The 20,794-nt window shown below is 45.0% G+C and overlaps 1 pseudogene; it reads right to left on the bottom strand.

The window, feature by feature from the left end:
• LOC142574638 (uncharacterized) overlaps window positions 1–9,123 on the bottom strand; it is a 66,452-nt pseudogene extending 57,329 nt beyond the window's left edge.
• Between the last annotated feature and the right edge of the window lie 11,671 nt (window positions 9,124–20,794).

Here is a 20,794-nt window from a genome sequence, read left to right as displayed (position 1 = left end):
CGGCCGCATAAGTTATGTAGCTTAGTTTGGGACTATATATAAACGTATTGCAATTACAAGTAAGAAAACGGGGTCGGCCTCTTGCTTTTCTATGTATGATAACTCTGAGGGGTTTATTTTCCTTACTCATAGTTTTCCCGGATCTTCTGGTATATATAAGAGCTGCACCTTATTTGATATTACATGCACATTTGTAAATCGCTTATTCAGTTGAGGGTTCTCTTCACTGAATACTTTTTTAATCTACTCAGTCAAGCACCTAATTGTACTTTTTAAAGAAATGATCTGACCACTGTAATAGGCCAGTGATAATAGTGTCGAAGCGCCTCACTAACGCACAAACACCAGTAGGAAGCGAAATCTATGTTCGGCGTAAACGAATGGTAAATAAAAAGTGCATAAAAAGGACAATTCCTTCACATAATCAAAGCCGCAAAGCAAGGTTTCTACGCAAAGAGCGAATGAGATCGCTTTGGCTAAATGCCCGCGAGTTTGTGGCACTGAAGCCAGTGAACGCTTCTCCAGTGAACTTATTTCACCCCAAGGCTAGGTTGACGTGCACAGAATCTTGTCATTGAAAGCTAGCAGTGGGTACAAGTGCACCGTGCATTGTTTTCTTTAAATTCACAGGAATAAACAACAACAATAAAGCGAAACAAGTCGGCGATTTCCGCGTAGAGTTACTGCTTGATTTGGGCGGGAAATTTATCAGACAAGGAATACTAAAGCGCAAATTTCCTTTGGCTATTTCGTGGGACGTTCTCGGAGAGTATTCTTTCTTCAACTCTAGGAGTACGACCGCGCATAGATCTAGAACTTACTTATATAGAATGTGTAAATATTCCGTTGGATCTAAGGTACCATTACCACGATATGGTTACGGGATATCCTTAATTGAGGATTCCGGATAAATTTCGGCCACCTTGGAAACATTAAGCGGCACATAAATCTAAATAAACGGCGCATTGGCTTTTCGTACTTGTAAAAATTCGTGCGCCATGTCAAGAATCGAACCCTGGACCTCGAGCTCAGTAGCGCAACGCCTTAAACACTCAGACTACTACGGCACGTGCGACTTATGCAGTCATATGTAGTAACTCTACAGATGTGACGGTGACCGCTTTTTATATTAAATACTCAAAAAAGCGACAACACGTACGTCAATATTATGCACCGTAATAAACGCATGCCTCCCAGCAGGCTATTCGTTTATTAAAAGGTGCAGCGGTGGCGTAGAGGTAGAACATCCGCCTCGCATGCAAGAAGACCGTGGTTCGAATCCCGGTGTCGCGCAATTTTCCACTGGATTAAAAGAATCCGCTTGTTGATAAAATTGCACAAACAGGCCTGGAGTGCGGCCTGATCCCGGTGTCCAGAACCGGTAACGCACACCCTGACAGGAACAGGATTGGCCACCTTGCTGCAGTACTTGACCACAACCGCCTATATGAATACTACAATCAAACTCCGGTCTTCACACGTCAGCAGCTGCGAAGCAATTGACCACGGCGGCGGTCAGACCTGTGACGCAGAAGAGGGTGCTAAGAATACATTGGTCCGGACAGGCCGCGATTGTAATCTGAACCTGGCAGGGTTTAATGATAGAACGTCAGCTAGTGCGGCGAGTCTAACAGTGGTATTAGAGGACACTAAATGGGACATAATAGGTCTCATTGAGTTTAGGAGGACGAAAGAAGCATCATCATCAGCCTAGTTACGCCCACTGCAGGGCAAAGGCCTCTCCCATACTTCTCCAACTACCCCGGTCATGTACTAATTGTGGCCATCTTGTCCCTGCAAACGTCTTAATGTCATCCGCCCACCTAACTTTCTGCCGCCCCCTGCTACGCATCCCTTCCCTTGGAATCCAGTCCGTAACCCTTAGTGACCATCGGTCCCTCCTCATTACATGTCCGGCCCATGCCCATTTCTTTTTCTTGATTTCAACTAAGATGTCGTTTACCCGCGTTTGTTGCCTCACCCAATCTGCTCTTTTCTTATCCGTTAACGTCACACCCATCATTCTTCTTTCCATAGCTCGTTGCGTCGTCCTCAATTTCAGCAGAACCCTTTTCGTAAGTCTCCAGGTTTCTGCCAAATATGTGAGTACTGGTAACACACAGCTGTTATACACTTTCCTTTTGAGGGATAGTGGCAACCTGCTGTTCATGATTTGAGAATGCCTGCCAAACGCACCCCAGCCCATTCTTATTCTTCTGGTTATTTCAGTCTCATGATCCGGATCCGTGGTCACTACCTGCCCTAAGTAGATGTAGTCCCTTACCCCTTCCAGTGCTTCGCTACCTATCGTAAACTGCTGTTCTCTTCCGAGCCTGTTAAACATTACTTTAGTTTTCTGCAGATTAATTTTCAGACCCACCCTTCTGCTTTGCCTCTCCAGGTCAGTGAGCATGCATTGCAATTGGTCTCCTGAGTTACTAAGCAAGGCAATATCATCAGCGAATCGCAAGTTGCTAAGGTATTCTCCATCAACTTTTATCCCCAATTCTTCCCACTCCAGGCCTCTGAATACCTCCTGTAAACATGCTGTGAATAGCATTGGAGATATCGTATCTCCCTGTCTGACGCCTTTCTTTATAGGGATTTTGTTGCTTTCTTTGTGGAGTACTACGGTGGCTGTGGAGCCGCTATAGATATCTTCCAGTATCTTTACATATGGCTCATCTACACCCTGATTCCGTAATGCCTCCATGACTGCTAAGGTTTCGACTGAATCAAACGCTTTCTCGTAATCAATGAAATCTATATATAACGGTTGGTTATATTCTGCACATTTCTCTATCACTTGATTGATAGTGTGAATATGGTCTATTGTTGAGTAGCCTTTACGGAATCCTGCCTGGTCCTTTGGTTGACAGAAGTCTAAGGTGTTCCTGATTCTATTTGCGATTACCTTAGTAAATACTTTGTAGGCAACGGACAGTAAGCTGATCGGTCTATAATTTTTCAAGTCTTTGGCGTCCCCTTTCTTATGGATTAGGATTATGTTAGCGTTCTTCCAAGATTCCGGTACGCTCGAGGTTATGAGGCATTGCGTATACAGGGTGCCCAGTTTCTCTAGAACAATCTGACCACCATCCTTCAACAAATTTGCTGTTACCTGATCCTCCCCAGCTGCCTTCCCCCTTTGCATAGCTCCTAAGGCTGTCTTCTTCTGGCGTTACCTGTGGGATTTCGAATTCCTCTAGGCTATTCTCTCTTCCCCTATCGTCGTGGGTGCCACTGGTACTGTATAAATCTCTATAGAACTCCTCAGCCACTTGAACTATCTCATCCATATTAGTAACGATATTGCCGGCTTTGTCTCTTAACGCACACATCTGATTCTTGCCTATTCCTAGTTTCTTCTTCACTGTTTTTAGGCTTCCTCCGTTCCTGAGAGCCTGTTCAATTCTATCCATATTATAGTTCCTGATGTCCACTGTCTTACGCTTGTTGATTAACTTAGAAAGTTCTGCCAGTTCTATTCTAGCTGTAGGGTTAGAGGCTTTCATACATTGGCGTTTCTTGATCAGATCTTTCGTCTCCTGGGATAGTTTGCTGGTATCCTGCCTAACGGAGTTACCACCGACTTCCATTGCACACTCCTTAATGATGCCCAGAAGATTGTCGTTCATTGCTTCAACACTAAGGTCCTCTTCCTGAGTTAAATCTGAATACCTGTTCTGTAGCTTCATCCGGAATTCCTCTAGTTTCCCTCTTACCGCTAACTCATTGATTGGCTTCTTGTGTACCAGTTTCTTCCGTTCCCTCCTCAAGTCTAGGCTAATTCGAGTTCTTACCATCCTATGGTCACTGCAGCGTACCTTGCCGAGTACGTCTCCATCTTGTATGATGCCAGGGTTCGCGCAGAGTATGAAGTCGATTTCATTTCTAGTCTCACCATTCGGGCTCCTCCACGTCCACTTTCGACTAACCCGCTTGCGGAAAAAGGTGTTCATTATCCGCATATTATTCTGTTCTGCAAACTCTACTAATAATTCTCCTCTGCTATTCCTAGAGCCTATGCCATATTCCCCCACTGACTTGTCTCCAGCCAGCTTCTTGCCTACCCTGGCATTGAAGTCGCCCATCAGTATAGTGTATTTTGTTTTGACTTTACCCATCGCCGATTCCACGTCTTCATAAAAGCTTTCGACTTCCTGGTCATCATGACTGCATGTAGGGGCATAGACTTGTACCACCTTCAATTTGTACCTCTTATTAAGTTTCACAACAAGACCTGCCACCTTCTCGTTAATGCTATAGAATTCCTGTATGTTACCAGCTATTTCCTTATTAATCAGGAATCCGACTCCTAGTTCTCGTCTCTCCGCTAAGCCCCGGTAACACAGTACATGCCCGCTTTTTAGCACTGTATATGGTTCTTTTGTCCTCCTAACCTCACTGAGCCCTATTATATCCCATTTACTACCCTCTAATTCCTCCAATAACACTGCTAGACTCGCCTCACTAGATAGCATTCTAACGTTAAACGTTGCCAGGTTCAGATTCCAATAGCGGCCTGTCCGGAGCCAGGTATTCTTAGCACCCTCTGCAGCGTTACAGATCTGACCGCCGCCGTGGTCAGTTGCTTCGCGGCTGCTGGGGACTGAGGGCCGGGGTTTGATTGTTGTATTCATATAGGAGGTTGTGGCCAAGTACTGCACCAGGGTGGCCAATCCTGCTCTGGTGAGAGAGTGCGTTACCGGTTCTGGTCACCGGGATCAGGCCGCACTCCAGGCCTGTTTGTGCAATTTTCTCAACACACGGTTTTTTTTGTATTTCCCGGTGGAGAATTGAGTTTATTGAGTTTATTGAGTTTAGGAGGACGAAAGAAGCATATACAGTGCTAAAAAGTGGGCACGTATTGTGCTACCGGGGCTTAGCGGAGAGACGAGAACTAGGAGCCATACTCCTGATCAAAAAGAATGTAGCTGGTAAGATACAGGAATTCAATAGGATTAACGAGAGGGTGGTTGTCGCGAAATTTATTAACAGGTACAAATTTGAGCTCGTACGTCAGACTTCCGTCAACGAAAGGTCTAGGCAGGATTTGATGGAGGTCTAGGCAAAACTAAAGGTCTAGGCAAAGGTGATGGAGAAATGTGCGCAATATAACGTGCCCTTATGTATAGCTTTCATGGATTACGAGAAAGCGTTTGATTCACTCGAAACCTCAGTATTCATGCAGGCCCCACGGAATCAGGGTGTACACGAGCCGTATGTAACGATACTGAAAGATATCTATAGCAGATTCACAGCTACCGTAGTCCTCCATAAAGAAAGCAATATATCCTAATAAAGAAGGACGTCAGGCAGGGAGATACGATATGTCCAATGCTATTCACAGCGTGTTTACAGGAGCTATGCAGAGACCTCGATTGGGAAGAATTGGGGTATAAGAGTTAATTGAGAATAACTTCGTAACTTGCGATTCGCTGATAATAATGGGTCTTGCTTAGTAACTCAGGGGACCGATTGCACTGCATGCTCACTGACCTGGAAATGCAATGCAGAAGGGTGGGTCTAAATAATACTCTGCAGGACACTAAAGTAATGTTTAACAGTCTCGGAAGCGAACAGCAGTTTGCGATAGGTAGCGAGGCACTGGAAGTGGTAAGGCAATACATCTACTTAGGGCAGGTAGTGTTCGGGTTGGCGTCTGACACGACGTTGCGACAGGTCATTCACCCTACCTTCGACTACGCCGGAGCCCACGGGCGACAGGTGATTCACCCGACCTTCTCCCCGGATTCGTCGAAAAAAGGATCGACTTCGCCTACCCGTGCTCGGTAATACAGGGGGAGGGGCCCTCTCTCTGTGTCTGTCACGTGTCCTCGACGGAAGCAAGATCTCGCCCACACTTGTAAAGAGCCTATTTAAGGGGCTCCGAAATGTACTTTTGATATACTTCATACTTCATACTTCATACTTCATGCTTTTCTTATTTTCCTTCAACTACCTTTGAATAAACCGTGCAAGTTTCGCACTAGCAAATCGTCTCGCCCCTGCTTGGTCGCCATGATCTACCGGATGCCTGCAGCCCGCCGACAACGCCACGCTACCCAATAAGTAATGTCGGTCGAGCTTCGATAGGCAGGCGCCGCTACTTCTCGGCAGCAGTACGGTACGCTACCCTGGAGTACGCAACAAACTGGTGGCAGCGGTGGGATCGCCTCCAAACCCAACAGTAGTGACCGCAGATCCGTATCATGAGACTGAAATGATGAGAAGAATGAGAATGGGCTGGGGTGTGTTTGGCAGGCATTCTCAGATCATGAACAGGAGGTTGCTATTATCCCTCAAGAGGAAAGTATATAACAGCTGTGTCTTACCTGTACTAACCTACGCGGCAGAAACCGGGAGGCTTACGAAAAGGGTTCTATTTAAATGGAGGACGACGGAATGAGCTATGGAAGGAAGAATAATGGGTGTAACGTTAAGGTATAAGAAAAGAATAGATTGGGTGAGGAAACAAACTCGAGTTGAGGACATCTGAGTTGAAATCCAGAAAAATAGGTGGATATGGGCAAGACACTGAAGCTTCGCGCGCGCTACCAAAGCGATAGCCCCCGCCACAGCTGAAGCCACAGCCGAAGCAATCACCGCAGTCACCACAGACGGCACAGCTGAAGCCATAGTTGAAGCCACAGCTGGTGCCACAGCCGAAGCCGCAGTCGAAGCCACGACCCATGCCACAGCCGATGTCACAGTCGATGCCACAGCCGATGCCACAGTCCGAGCCACAGCCGGAGCCACAGTCAGATCAATGGACAGAGCATACAGAGGTGGAGTCCACCGCGCCCACTCCCTATGAAATGTCCGATGAAGACCGTAAAGTGACTGGGATGCTTCCATCCCTCATAAATACCCTTCATGTTCTTTTCAGCATGTTGCATACTCGGTCAGCACAAAGTGCAGTGCAAGTGCTGGATGCTTTTAATCCAGTGCTTGGCAAGTCTCGAGTAAGGCACTTCCTATTCACGCAACGAGTACTGATTCTTTGGCCGTCCCAGATGTCATCAACGCAGTTCAACAGCTATGGAACTCTACTATGGCGTCGCGGTGCTTCAATGCACACAGAGTCATCACTTCCTCATTCTTTTCTTCTTTTCATTCCCATTTTTCTCACACCCAGTGTAGAGTAGCAAACCATACGCTCCACTGGTTGACCTCCCAGCCTTTCCTCTCTTTGCTATCTCACTCTCTCTCTCTACTACACAATCACCTTATATGACATAACGCTAATCATTAAGAATAAAGGACACGTCGCGAAACAGCGACTTGCAAACTGACAAGCACTGCAGCTCGCATAGCGTAACATAAAACGACAGAATGGCAACGAGATGGCGCTTTTTTGACGACCACTTTTATTTCTCCATTGCGTCCATTATGGAAGATGTCGGAATGTCGAGGTCTATGCATATAGCTTCTCTCTTTCTTCAATACGTCACAGTTGGAAGGTTTCTGCGAAAACAAAAATAAAGGAAAGTACTGTTAGAAACCGCCTTGGCATAAACCAGAAAAAAATTCTTGTTATATAACATGACTTTCTTTGTATTTTCTTTTTCTACTCCATGCAAGATGCTCTGCCGCCGATGGACAATTAAGCGTCTTCATTCAGCGTCGCATATGCAAAATTACCATCTGTATAAAATGCAGGCTCTACTGCCGCAGTAAAATAAACGACAATGAACAATATTGTTCTATATATATAAACGCAAATGGACTGAAAGATCTACTCACACTTCTTCTTGCGGAGAAGGGCACCGTAGTGGTAGGGAGAGCCAAGACCATAGCCGTAGTTCAGGCCGTAGCCGAGAAGACCATGACCGTAGCCGTAGTGGCCGACGCCGTAACCAAGGGTTCCGACACCGTAGTTGTAGACTGGAGCGGCGTGGTAGGCTGCCACAGCGGGGCCAGCGTGGGCAACAGTGGCCACAGCTGGGGCGTGGTGGATGGCGGTGGTGGCAACTGCTGGGGCAGCAGCGTAGGTGGCGACGGCTGGAGCGGCAGCGTAAGTTGCGACAGCTGGTGCAGCAGCGTAGGTGGCGACTGGAGCGTGAGCAACAGTGGCGACAGCTGGGGCGTGGTAGGTGGTAGCAACCTTGGTCACGGCTGGAGCAGCAGCGTATGTGGCAACAGCTGGGGCGGCGTGGTAGGCGGCATACGGAGCAGCAGCATAGGTGGCAACAGCTGGAGCAGCGGCGTAAGTGGCGACTGGTGCGCGGTAGGTGGTAGCAACCCTGGTCACGGCTGGAGCAGCGGCAACAACTCGAGCAGCAGCGTAAGTGGCGACTGGAGCGTGGGCGACGGTGGCTACGGCAGGAGCAGCGTGAGCGACAGTGTGCACAGCTGGAGCGTAGCCGGCGTAGCCGAGACCATAGCCGTATCCAAGACCACCATAGCCATAGCCGAGACCATAGCCGTGTGCAAGACCACCATAGCCGTAGCCGAGACCATAGCCGTGGCCAAAGCCGTAGCCGGTGTAGCCAGCGAGAGCGCTGGTGGCAAGAGCCAAGAGGACGCAGGCACGGATCTGGAGAGTGATGTGTACTTTTTGTGAGTGCGCTTTTATATGTGGTTTACTTATCATTTCATAGCTCTACCTAGTACAGGTTTCATAGGCACTCATTCTTCTATGGATAATGTGATTTTTTACCTTATTGAAAGACGAACTTTGGTTTGTTGTCTAAAGCTATTCTAGAAGTAGAACTATAACCAAGACAGGCTAATTATTTAGCAGTGATGTTTCTCGCAAGCTGTGTTTCCGAATTCGCAGACGCCCAGCACAGGAGCGCGAGCTTTGCGTTGAACAACTTTAGCTCTTTAACACACTTGCTGCATGTCGTTCTATCTTAGCAACTAGCGATGTGTTTGCGTTATCATTAATTTTTAAGGACGGTTAGCTCTTGAAGCATTGAATAAGCAGCTATATTCGCGCATATAAGGTGTGGCTAAAGAGCGATCCGCCAAAATACGCCAGCAGTAATAATTTTCTGATGTGATCATCGTAAGTTTTGCTCGGTTAGTAACGCATTTCGGTAACAGAAATTCTTACCATGGTGACTTTAGAGCTGCTGTTGGGCCAACTGCTGAATGAGTGCTGTTCATGCGCCCTTTTATACGAAAACTCCTCCTTTCTTGACGCCCTTTCTTGAGAAACGATACAAGAAATGGCAGCACAAGGAAAAAAAGAAGAAAGCAAGTGTGCAATCGTTTTGTTATTCCACCCATCTCTGCAAAGGAATTTAATCAGGAGCATGGTCTTAGGGTACATGGCGGACGAGTAGTAATCCAACATCAGGCCTTATTCTTGACGAGGACGCCTGTGTGAAGTTGTAAAAAGTAAATGATGAAAAAAAATTTGAGGCTATCTGTACCATTCAATCGCTCTGTAGTGAAGAATCAGGAAGCTTTGTGACAGTTGTCAACGGCTATATGCGGTCGACCATGTTTCATGCGCTGTAAGAGATCAATTGAAAGGAATAAAAATAAGTCGCTAGTGTGCGATACTGTAGAAGAGATAGAAAAATGATTATGCGCAGAAGGTTTCTAGATGGCTGCGATGCAGCGTCTTGAATTAAACGCTGTATTCGGAGAACGAGACCTGCATAAGAATTTTGCGACAGCGAGAGTTTCCAGCACTCTTACACGAGATTCATTTGTACGCGGGCGCACGTACTTCTATGGCGTCGGATTGAGGGGATGGATGACCGATCATGCTCAAAGCATTTGGAGAACTCGATAGAAACCCTTCTTGTGGTAAACAGGTGATAAAATTGAGTATGTCTTTTGTACGTCACTAACAGTTTAAGAAATACACCAAATTGTGGGTTGGCTGAAGTAGCGGCTAACACAAAATTGTACATCGTAATCATGAACCAAAAATTATACGATCTTTTGGAGTTTGCGACTTAGTGTGGCTGATTTATGGCTTCCACTGCCTCAACTTGGATCCTAAGCTAAATGGTGGTGACGAAAATCCGCCTGAAGCCTGTTAAATGTTCAGTTAATGATTATGCTTTATGTGATTGTTACACATTTGGTAGAAGGCCGGAATCGGGTCAAACCAATAACATAAGTTTGGCTTCGAAGAAACGACATATTATGTGCCGTAAACTATGCTCCCATATTCTGATCAGACCGCATGGAGCGTGAACAATAGTGCAATGATGTTATCGCAAATCCAAATTGCTGGATTCTTTACGGATGCTAACTCAATTTTCCCCGTTATTTTGCAAATTTATGCAAACAAGGAAAAGTTATGCTGTTTTGGTAGCGCAAATTGCTCATGCTGGCCAGTGTACTCGGGAGTGCATGTGCCCAAATGATGTGTTGAAACACATTTTGTCGTGCAAGTAGAAGAGATGACTGCGTTTTTTTTTTGTTCGCGTAACTCACATGTTGTGTAAAGGTGGTTTTATAAAAACTTAATCGAAAACAACGCTTACCTACAAGCATTTCAAGCTGTAAACGCGATAACGATGGTGTCCGTATAGCGTAAAGATTTTTGCGTAATTTTGGTGCCCTGGTGTAAATTTCTACATTGGCTTCGTGAGTAAACAAGGGCGTCCTGTTGTTTGGTGTATACATTAGAGATTTTTTTATTGAAATGATATTGCACGAGAGTGAACCAGAACTAGGATATCGTCTACCCATAATTTGTATTTATTTCACAGAGCCTCTTTTTTTTGTCGAGCGGAGCTAAGCCTTTTAATTTCCAGTTTTTCTCGAGTGACGTGCTTCTTTGCTTTCTCTCGTTTCTCCGATTTCATTCAAATATCAGATCCGTAGCGTTGTATTGTCAAACAGCCTTTGACGTAAGCTTCCGTGTCAATGATATCAGTAAATTGGGGGTGATAACCAATAGATGCTATATATGCTATAGCCCATTATTATGCATGGACATCTATAGTGACAATGATCAAGCAATAACGATGGATCAGGACTCTGAACAAACAATTAGAATCCTCAGAACTCGATATTCTGTAGTGATTGGTCACTTTAAGGTGATGTTGAATAAAACTAACGCTGTAGAACTGGTGAATACCAGACGTTTTACACGTACAGGATGGTGCAGTTCGCAGAAGAAAATCGATTTGGAATAATCAATGTCTCCCTCCGGAAACACCTTAATGAGAAGCGTACATTGGAAATCCCGATGGGGGAAGGCGTAAGTGATACAGGCTACAAGCTTTGTGCAAAACACCACGTGAATTCAAGGCAACAATAAACACAGTAACCTTTTCTACTTGCACGTTTAGTGGTGTCTGAGGAAAGAGTGAGCGAAATTCACGCGAGTTTGTGGCACTGAAGCAGTTCCACGCTCCTCTAGCGAGGTTACCTCATCGCAAGGCTAGGCTCACGTGTGCAGAATGTCATTGAAACCAAGCAGTGGGCAGATGTGCAGATTCTATTGCTTTCTTCATTGTCACGACGATAACCAATAACAAAGAAGCGGAACGCGCAGCTGAAATAATGCGCGTGCGGAGTTGCTGCTTGGTATGGGCGAGTGAAAGCACAAACACCTTCAAAGCGACAAATTGCTTTGGCCCTTTCGCGATACTTTGTTAGGGTCGATGTTCTCTTCAACTACTAAAAGCAGAGCCTCGCGTACATCAGGAATCGTTTTATATGAAAATAGTTAAATACTCGCTAGCGTTTCAGGCGAAAATACTGCTCTCAGGTTATGAAGCACACCCTTATGGAGGTCTCCAGATATATTTCGGCCACCTCGTATTCTTTAACTGGAACCTGAATATAAGTACACGAGCAACTATTTTGCATTTCGCCCACATCGAAAGGCGGCCGGCGAGGCGGAATCGAGCCGTGGACCTCGAGGTCAGCGGCGGAACGCCTTAAGCATGGCATATATGACTCATATAGCCGTGGATTATAAGAGTCTGCAGATGTGGTGGTGACTGCGTTTGTTTTCTACGGAATTACTTAATCAGACAACAACAGATACATGAATATTATTAATACATGAATACATATATGAATAATATATATTCATGTAAATATATGAATAATATTATTACGTGAAACACGCGTTTTCAGTCGCGCTAATTACTTATCAACGGGACATTCTCTTTGCCTTCCGATAGCTCGGTCGGTCTGTCGTCGAGTAAATTGAGCCTATCACTGACTCATTGTAATCCATGGTAGTGGGAGTCACGCGATAGACATGTTGGGCGGCTCTGCGCCTTTTCATCTTGGCGCGCAGGCACGCGTTCGCTATGCTGCCCAGCGCGGTGTAAAACACTGACAGTTACAGGCTCATTACCGCGCAGCGAAATGACATAACGTTTCTGCAATAGGATAATACCGAGAGCTGTTGCTAACACCTAGTTCGAAATAAATTAAGGCTACACGCATCATGTGTCTCTTTGCATAGCATTGAATTAAACGGTTTGAAGAAAGAATGGCTTAATGTTAATGTTGACAAGTCTACTGGCACTGAAGTAATTTTTAGAGTTTGAAATATTTATTCTCTCTGATATGCAGGTTGCTATGCGGACGTGTTAGTACATAAATAATTGGGTGTGCGAATTACCGGCTAATGGAATTGAGATTTGTGCCCTTCGGCTTACGTACTAAATCTTCTGTATTGCGCAAGCACACAGCTATGCGCGAGAGTATCAGAAAAGGTGCATTTCTTTTTACAAGTTCTGCACATGTGGTTTCGCATTTTTATGCATAAACAATTTTTTTTTTTGCCTCTGATACTGCTGCCGGTCTTCTTGCGGTGGCACGGCGCACTAAGAGAATGCCTAAATTCATTCATAAAATGTGTTAACATGCTAGGGAGCGATAAATATTGCGCAGTAGAAAAACTGCTTACACAATCCGCGAAATAGCTGCACGGCGAAATTAGTATTCCGGAAGTGGACGGATGTTCTCTCTCAAGTAATTTCTTTTCCTGAACATTTATGCCATTCAACACCGTATTCCCTTTCATCACGTAGGGATTAGAAACGGAGCGAGGACTTCGTATGTCTACAACGTTGAAGAAGCTGCAATTCCGTATCTCCCATCACTGAGGCGGAAGTATTGTCTGTATACGTTGAAGATAAAGAGCGATAACTAAATCAAAGCATTGTTATGAGAGAAATGACTGTATGTAAAGAAAATAGCGTTGATGTATGTGCTTTCGGATAAAAAACAGCGTAGTGAATGCAGTGTAACAGGACTGTACTGCGGAATGAATGCGCATGCATTTTTCTGGTTGAAATGAGGTACTAATGCTTTACATTTTGTAAGTTTTATCAAGCGAATTATTTGGTTTGTGCACAAACATCGAAACAAAAAGTGAGAAACATTTCCTAATTGAACGAGCGCATTTATTATTTCTTGTGACACTCTGCCGCGACAGAAGATCTGAAATAGTATTTCTACAATTATGTCTATTGACGCCATTGCGCAACTGTCACAATCGTCAATAGCGTCATCTGCTTATCAGTGCACAGCAAACCTTGATAACTACGACTATATATATATAATAGAACACATTAGTTTTCATAGTCATAACGCATTCACACATACACCACCATAGGGCCCTATGTATGCCTACGGACCGCGTCGCGTGACGCGTTGCAGACCCACGGTTCGATGGAAAGACTTTCATAGCAAGTAGCCCTGCAATGCTTACGTATTTTAAAAAAATAATATGACAGAGCATGCCGTGAAGTGCGTCTGGCTTAGTAATAGACTAATGGCCTGATACCTTTTACCGAAGAAAATTTCATTCAGTTTCGCTTACGAAAACGACACAATGGCTATCATGAAGGGCGTAGAAGGCTCGGGCTTAACAGTGGCTCTCTGGGACTCTTTATGTTTTTGCAAATAAACAGTACAGGTAAGTTTTAGCGTTCCATCCGTATTAACATTCACTCCATGGAGTCGCGAATAGTACTAACAACGTTAAAATAAACAACACTAGACAGGGAGATTATCCAAAATGCTGCTATTTTCTTCATAACTTGTCATGCAGTCAGCTCCTAGACGTCTCGTGAGATGAAACTGTGAAATCAAACACTATATTTAGCATCATTAAGTTGGGCGAAACGCAGTGGCTTTACGGGAATGTTTGCTGAGAGTAGAAAACAGCTGGCGAAAAAAAAAGGAATAAAGATAATTAAAGTAACCATCTCGCAAGACGGCTTTACACAGCCGGATCTTCGCGTGTCCTTGAGGCTTGTCAGAACATGGATCACACGCTGGTCGCCAGTGTGAAAGCTATCATGAGCCCTGCGGCAAGACGACTGAACGCATCCGAAAGTGCTATGCTCATATAGGCAATACCATAGTCCACGATGGCGAGCGCGATAGAGGAAGGCGGGGAATAAGGGTGATAGCTAAGTGCTGTCTTGCACTCCAAGAATGCGAGAGCAGCGCGGTGCGTTAAAAAATAGAAACGGTCGACACTGCCCGGCGGATTTCATCGGACGCGCACAGGCAACGAACGACTTTCCTCGCTGACGTCTCCTTGGGAAGGTCGCCGTTTCGTGTCGAACGATGAGGATATGTGGAATTCTGATCACATCTCGTTACTTGTTGACGCACGGCCAGGTTCTTGGCTTGCGAGCGCTCGGCATTAGACGTCATACAAGTCCTGCAAAAGTTGTCAACGAAAGCAGTGGCTTGCCGCGAGCTGGAGTAGATGTTCTTGAATATGGTTAGCTAAGGCTTTTATTAACGCAACATAATGTAATGTGCGAACTCTGATGTTGTTAATCTCTCATTTACATGCAGTTTTAAGTAGCGGAGTGGCAGTTCGTGGCCAATTTGTAGAGCGCGTCACAAAAGGTTCCCTATAAAAGGCATGACAAATAACTTGCAGGTTTAGACACTTTGGCCATCACTTGAAGCGCATACTTTATTAAGTACAGAAATCAGATAACCTCCAAGCTCCACCACGATGACTAGCACGAGAATTTCGGTATATAATGACAGCGGCGTTACACCTTTGACAACAGTGGCATGATGAAGACAATGGCGAGCAAAAGTGACGGTTGCACGAAGAAAACAATTCTTTTACTGATGTCGGAGGCGCTGACGATGACTGCTGCTATGAAAGGGATCTTGCGTAAAGCCGCGATTCAGTTGGTCTTGAGTTAGTGCAGGCTTAGTGTTCGTTTACAGGTATATGCTTAATATCGCAGGTGTTATTGTACTTCACAAACCCAGTTCTGCTAGTGTATGTCAAACTTAATATATTTACCTGGTAGCATGACGTTAGCGACGCCCAATTGGTGTCACAGGACATACTTGTTCACGAAATAAAATTAAACCACACAACACCCAGTGAAGGGTAGAACATGTTCTATATCTATTGCCAAATATGTCAGCATATTATTGCTGAGCCGCGCAAGCTTCCCTCAACAATGTCATTTAAAACCACTTAGCAATTCTCGGTTGCCGACTCTTCCACCACATACAAGAAAAAGCTAAATCAGCAAGTTTACTTATTCTTCCTGCTCTGAATTCACTTTCTGCGACTACAGCCGGGTGTCAAGGAGACACGCCACCACCTAAAAAAAAAAAAAAAAAAAGCTCCCGCTTCCAACTTCAAACTTCGGATTGCTGCAGGACCATGAGTTCGTATCTGGGTGGTGGTATTTGGAAAATCTGCGGTTTTCTTTGGCCTATGACGAAACTGAATATGGGGATAAGCAGGAGGGCTGACGGCAGGGGCACCACAGTGACGACTTGCTGCCTGCTGCGGCGATACCTGCCGCGGCAATAGCGCAGCAGGTATTGCTGCGTATCGCTGCTGCTGAATACCTGCTGCGGCGATAGCGTGCCAGGTGTGGCGTGAGGGAACAGAGAATCGCAGATAGGTGCCTCTGCCACTTCGCTCGTTTTGCAGCGTTCTTCCGCTCTCTTCCATCATCCGCGTTGTAATGGCGTGAACGACCACGTTTAGCTGCTGCCGAACTTGCGGCCACCGACGATGTCGGTTCTACAGGCTCCATAGCGGTACGTGCTGCCCGAGTAAGCAAGCAGCCGTGCGGTGTCAAGCCTGAAGCGTCATCGCCGCATGCCCCCGACGTCCTGCACGACGAGAGACCGAGAAAGCAGCAGTGGCTATGAAGGCGGCAGGCTCGCGCAGCACCTAAGCCCAGCGAAGGCGAGAGAGGCTCGTCCAGCGATGCCCTCTCCCCTCACGCAACGCTTGGTGCTAACGCGGCAGCAGGTGTTCCGCTTTGCCCGCTCTGCTCTGTGGAGGCCCGCTAGTGACATGGCGTCGCAGCCATTGGGAGTTGAGGTGCCGTTTCGCTGCTACGGACACCAGCTTTCTCGCTCTGTTTGCTATTTGAGGATTTTACCTCAATTAAGTAAGGGGAAAGATTCTTCTAGCCGTCAATCAGCACATCCATCAATAACGCCTGGTTGAAAATATTCAGAAAAGCATGCGGCAAAATAATTTCTGCATTACAGACAAGCTTAGTTGTGTTTGAGAAATAGTAGACTTCGATCAGAAAATATGGTCTGCAGCGTAACTGCCAAAATGCGAGGTTTCTGCGATCTACGGGAACACCGTACAGGAAATATGAACTTTTATGCGGATGGTTCAACGACTTCGAACGAACCAACATTTCAATTGATGATTTCACGTCTTGATGTGCTAGACACGTCACATCCTTGGTGGCGGTGGACTTACCTGATACACGTAGGACCGTCGAGAGAGAGAGAGAAAGAGAAGACAGGGAAGGCAGGGACGTTAACCAGGCACACGTCTGGTTTTCTTCCCTGCACTGAGGCAATAGGGTCGAGGTAATGCAAAAGCCCCCTTGGTTATCGTATTTGCACACTTAACGTCTGCTCCAGCGTGTTTACAGTGTTATGCACTGCATGGCAAAATACATTTATGATATATAAATAAACACAGGAGGAATGTTGTATAAGAAAAAACTTGCTCATGTTGGCATCGCCGAGAAAGTTGAGGCAGGTGGGCTTGCCCTGGATGCGCAACTTACAGCACCAGTTGCGATGACGCCATTCACAAAAGCAGCAGCAAAAGAGCGCCAACTGTTATGTAAATCTGATACATACAGTACTCCCTGTGATACAAATTCTAGTGGTAGCCTTCTGAATAGGTTTGTCCCAAACATACAAATGCCGGTACATACGTGTGATGGTCGTGCCACGCACTCCGATTCACCTATTCCGACAGTAGTTGAGTACAGAGTTGTATGTAACATACATTCTGTCGTATTGCGTTTTCCAAAACCCGGTCGCTCTGCGGGAGGATGCTGAACGTATTCTCAAGTGCACTTTTTATGAATTTCAATGAACTAACTAGAGAACAAGACTGAACGGTCTTAGTAATCGTCCCGTTGCTGCTGGAGAAAGATCGAAGGCTTCAACAATTTCCGAGGCTCTTAGCTCATTCACTGCGACTGCAGCAGTTTCCAACGGTTGAGGGCACCTTGTCGCTTGCTTGCTTGTTCCCTATAGGTATCATGGAGCGCGCCCACTACGGGGGATTGGCCAAGAAGCTGGTGGTTAAGTGAATGGGGAAAGATTAAATTTGAGGGAAAAAGTGAATGTCTTTGCAAAGTTGAAATTGTACAAGAATATGTAGTAGCATCTAATTTTTCGTTGCCTGCTGTTTCCTCAACTAATTGGGTTCACCTATTCCGGGAATCCGACAGAACACAGCGGTTGTAAATGAAAACGCAGTTTCTAGTGAGGCGGGGTGCGTTAGTATATAGCTTAGTAATTTAAAGAGTGAGTTTCAAAAACAGAAGATTATATTGTAATGCTTGAAGGAGTAACATCATTATGTGACATTAAATAAACAATATTACGGTTCAGAAAAAGAAATCCTCCCTTGTTACTTGTAATGTGTCCAGTTTCCTTCTTGTGTGGCATAGCAATGCGTGCTTTGTAAATCGAATTATTTACACGCAGGGTGAAACCATACCACTCTCTGACTCCACTTCTCGAAATGATCTATATTTATTCGGTTAAAACGCACAGCTTAATGAAACTGCAAAAAAAAGTGTAAAAAAAGTGTAAACATTTTTTTATGAAATGCACGACTTTTCACTTATTATACATATTTGGTTCAGAAAATGTTGGTGTAGTATGTGTCATTTTATCTTTTTTTTTTGCAAAACGATCATATTTCTTTTGTATTCATAGTTCAGTAGCACAACGTCGAACCATCTGTCAGCCCTACGTGAATGCAGTAAGTCATTCTAAATGACCTTGAAATTGGTCTCTTACAGAATTTTTAAATCCAGATTTTTTTGGTAAATCATTACTTAGGCCGCTGGTGAAGAGGGGTTAAAGGCTACATGTATTTTGATCCTCGATGTCTCGTTTTAATTTTTTTTCCTGAGGACGAATCAACTCTCTGGTTAAAACCTGTACTGCGAGCAACTGATCTCGGGAGCAGAATAACGAAGTGTCTCCTACGAGATTTGAGCGATTTCCTTTTCTCTGTACATTTGCAATGTTGCTGTAGGCTTGATGAACGAAACAGAACAACTCAGTCGTTTCTTTTTCAATCTGCTGCTTACGTTCATAGTTTGTGCTCGACACAAGAAACACCACCAGACTGGATATCTTTATGGGACGCTTGCACCTACTTTTCTGATTTTTAAATGTGTTCTCGGTCACCTTTAAAAATTTTCAGTATTCTTGCTTGGACCACTGAATGATCCACAAGCTAAAAAACTAAGCTATGAAAGCAATATTGAGTTTCTTAACGGAAGTGACAGTGTAACTGGATATTGACGCCTATGTCCTATTTGTAACGAAGCCTATTTCTAGCACGTTTCCTTCCAGTTTTTTTGCGTTTCGTCAGTAGTCACAGTGACGCTCCACCTTCGTTACTAGTTACATCAACCGGCCGTGAATGGTAGATGGTAAGCGTGGCAAAGAATCGAGCGAAAAGCATCGCTGCAAAATCGGCGCCCTCCTTTGATTCTTATTTCCAATATCGTGTTAGATTTTTGTTTACTTAAATATTATGCATTTGTCCTTTAGTTTATTCATTATATGTGTTTCCTTTTATTTATTAATTCAATGTACAATCGGTACGTGTAACGATTCCGCTAATTAATGATTGATACTTCAGTTGTATAAGCTTTCCTTTTCTTCAACGTCTTCCATTCTATGCCTGAGCAGTTAAATGAACACAGGGCCTGTAGTGTCTTGTCGCGTGCGCTACATTGCTCGCCGGCTCAAACGCAATGACGCTAAAGGCGCGGTACAGTCCAGTATTTCTAGCGTCCCAGGGAGTGCCCGTCGAAGTCGGATAGGTCTGTCCAGCGATGCCGGAGATGCCAGGATCCCCGAAAATTTTTCCTTTCCATAGTTTGCCGCGTTGATCACGTGGCCCCTAGTGGCGCGGCGATCAGCTCCTGCCGCAGGGCACACGCTCAAGTGTGCCACAAGCGAGCACTTATTTGTTTAGCGAAAGCGAAAACCCAGCGCGAAGTAAAACTCTATACACTGACACGCTGTTTAAGCGATACAACATAGAAATGTAGAACTGTACTAACTAGCTCTAGGATCTCTCAGAACTCACACGTAACTACCATAAATATGAAACCAGACACTCTGAGATATGGCACGGGCCGCACACACCAACTAGGTACGGACACCAGCTTGCACAACTTGTTTTTATCTTCCGTATGTTTGGGGTGCCGCTATAATGTGATTTGAATCACGGGCTCATGTTTTATGCATTGTTTGTTTTGGGATGCTGTAAAGGTGCTAATAATTTTTGCTTTTATCATTATGTGTGGACATGTTGGTAGTATTTCCTTTACCATGTTTGAGTGTTCCTGCTGAATTTTTGTGGGTTGTTTTAGGTCTGCTTTTTTCTTTACGAATATGCCATCTGTTCTACGGGACACAGGCTCGTTCATACCATTCATTTTATTGTGTGTTTTTGTCCTTTCTCGTGGTATCGTAAATAGACTGTTAAATAAATATTTGATTGATTTGATTAATGTATGCATAATAAACGAATATTTCGCAGTCTCGGTGAAGGGTTCTCATTCTTGCGGGGATGACCTTTTTGTGCCTCACGATGCTCGCTTTTGCCAAGAATATTTATCAGGTGAAAAACGCAGCTGATAGAAGTAGTTTTTGAAGGGCAGCGGCAAATTTGCGATCGCAAGCTTCGAAATCGATGCATTTTCAGTGGCTCATTCAGTAAAACCACAGTCTGTCTGTTGGATGTCAGACTTTGCACATGTCGCCAAAAGGATCCAGTTAAAGACTCCTATTGCCTGTTTGAGATACTGTTCGGCATGCCATTTGTCAAAGCCCTATTGTGTTCTTCTTTGACCAGATGGTATAGAGTATAGGCTCCAGCTTGAGCCATCTTACTGCGGAATAAGTGACGAAGAGGTTGCACGAGCTCAGTATGAGCTAGAGCGTGCGAGCATTTGGTCATGTGCTTCAGCGTTCTAGCTGATACTTTGAGCCACAGTAGGTTATACTTTCTGCCACCTCAGTTAACGCTGGGGGCAACTTTATGACTCTAGCGAACACCCTCTGGAGGCGTTGCAGTCCATGATTGTAGTCGATGTTGGCCTTGGTTTGCTCCCTGTGCCGTTGACCTTCTTGCTGCAGGAGGATCTCCGATACTTTTTTTACCAGTGAGCTAGTCAGCTGCAAAAAATTCAAAATCAAGTTACTTGGGTTTCACGTGCCAAAGCGACGGTCTCTTTGCGAGGCACCTGTACCCAGTACGTATATACCAGATGTACCAAGTACACGAGCGTTTATGCATTTGTCCTTATCGAAATACGTCCGCCGC

This window comes from Dermacentor variabilis, chromosome 3, assembly GCF_050947875.1.
Source record: "Dermacentor variabilis isolate Ectoservices chromosome 3, ASM5094787v1, whole genome shotgun sequence".
NCBI lineage: Eukaryota > Metazoa > Arthropoda > Arachnida > Ixodida > Ixodidae > Dermacentor > Dermacentor variabilis.
Note: the sequence above shows the minus strand (reverse complement) of the source record. Positions and strands in the feature narration are given on the sequence as shown.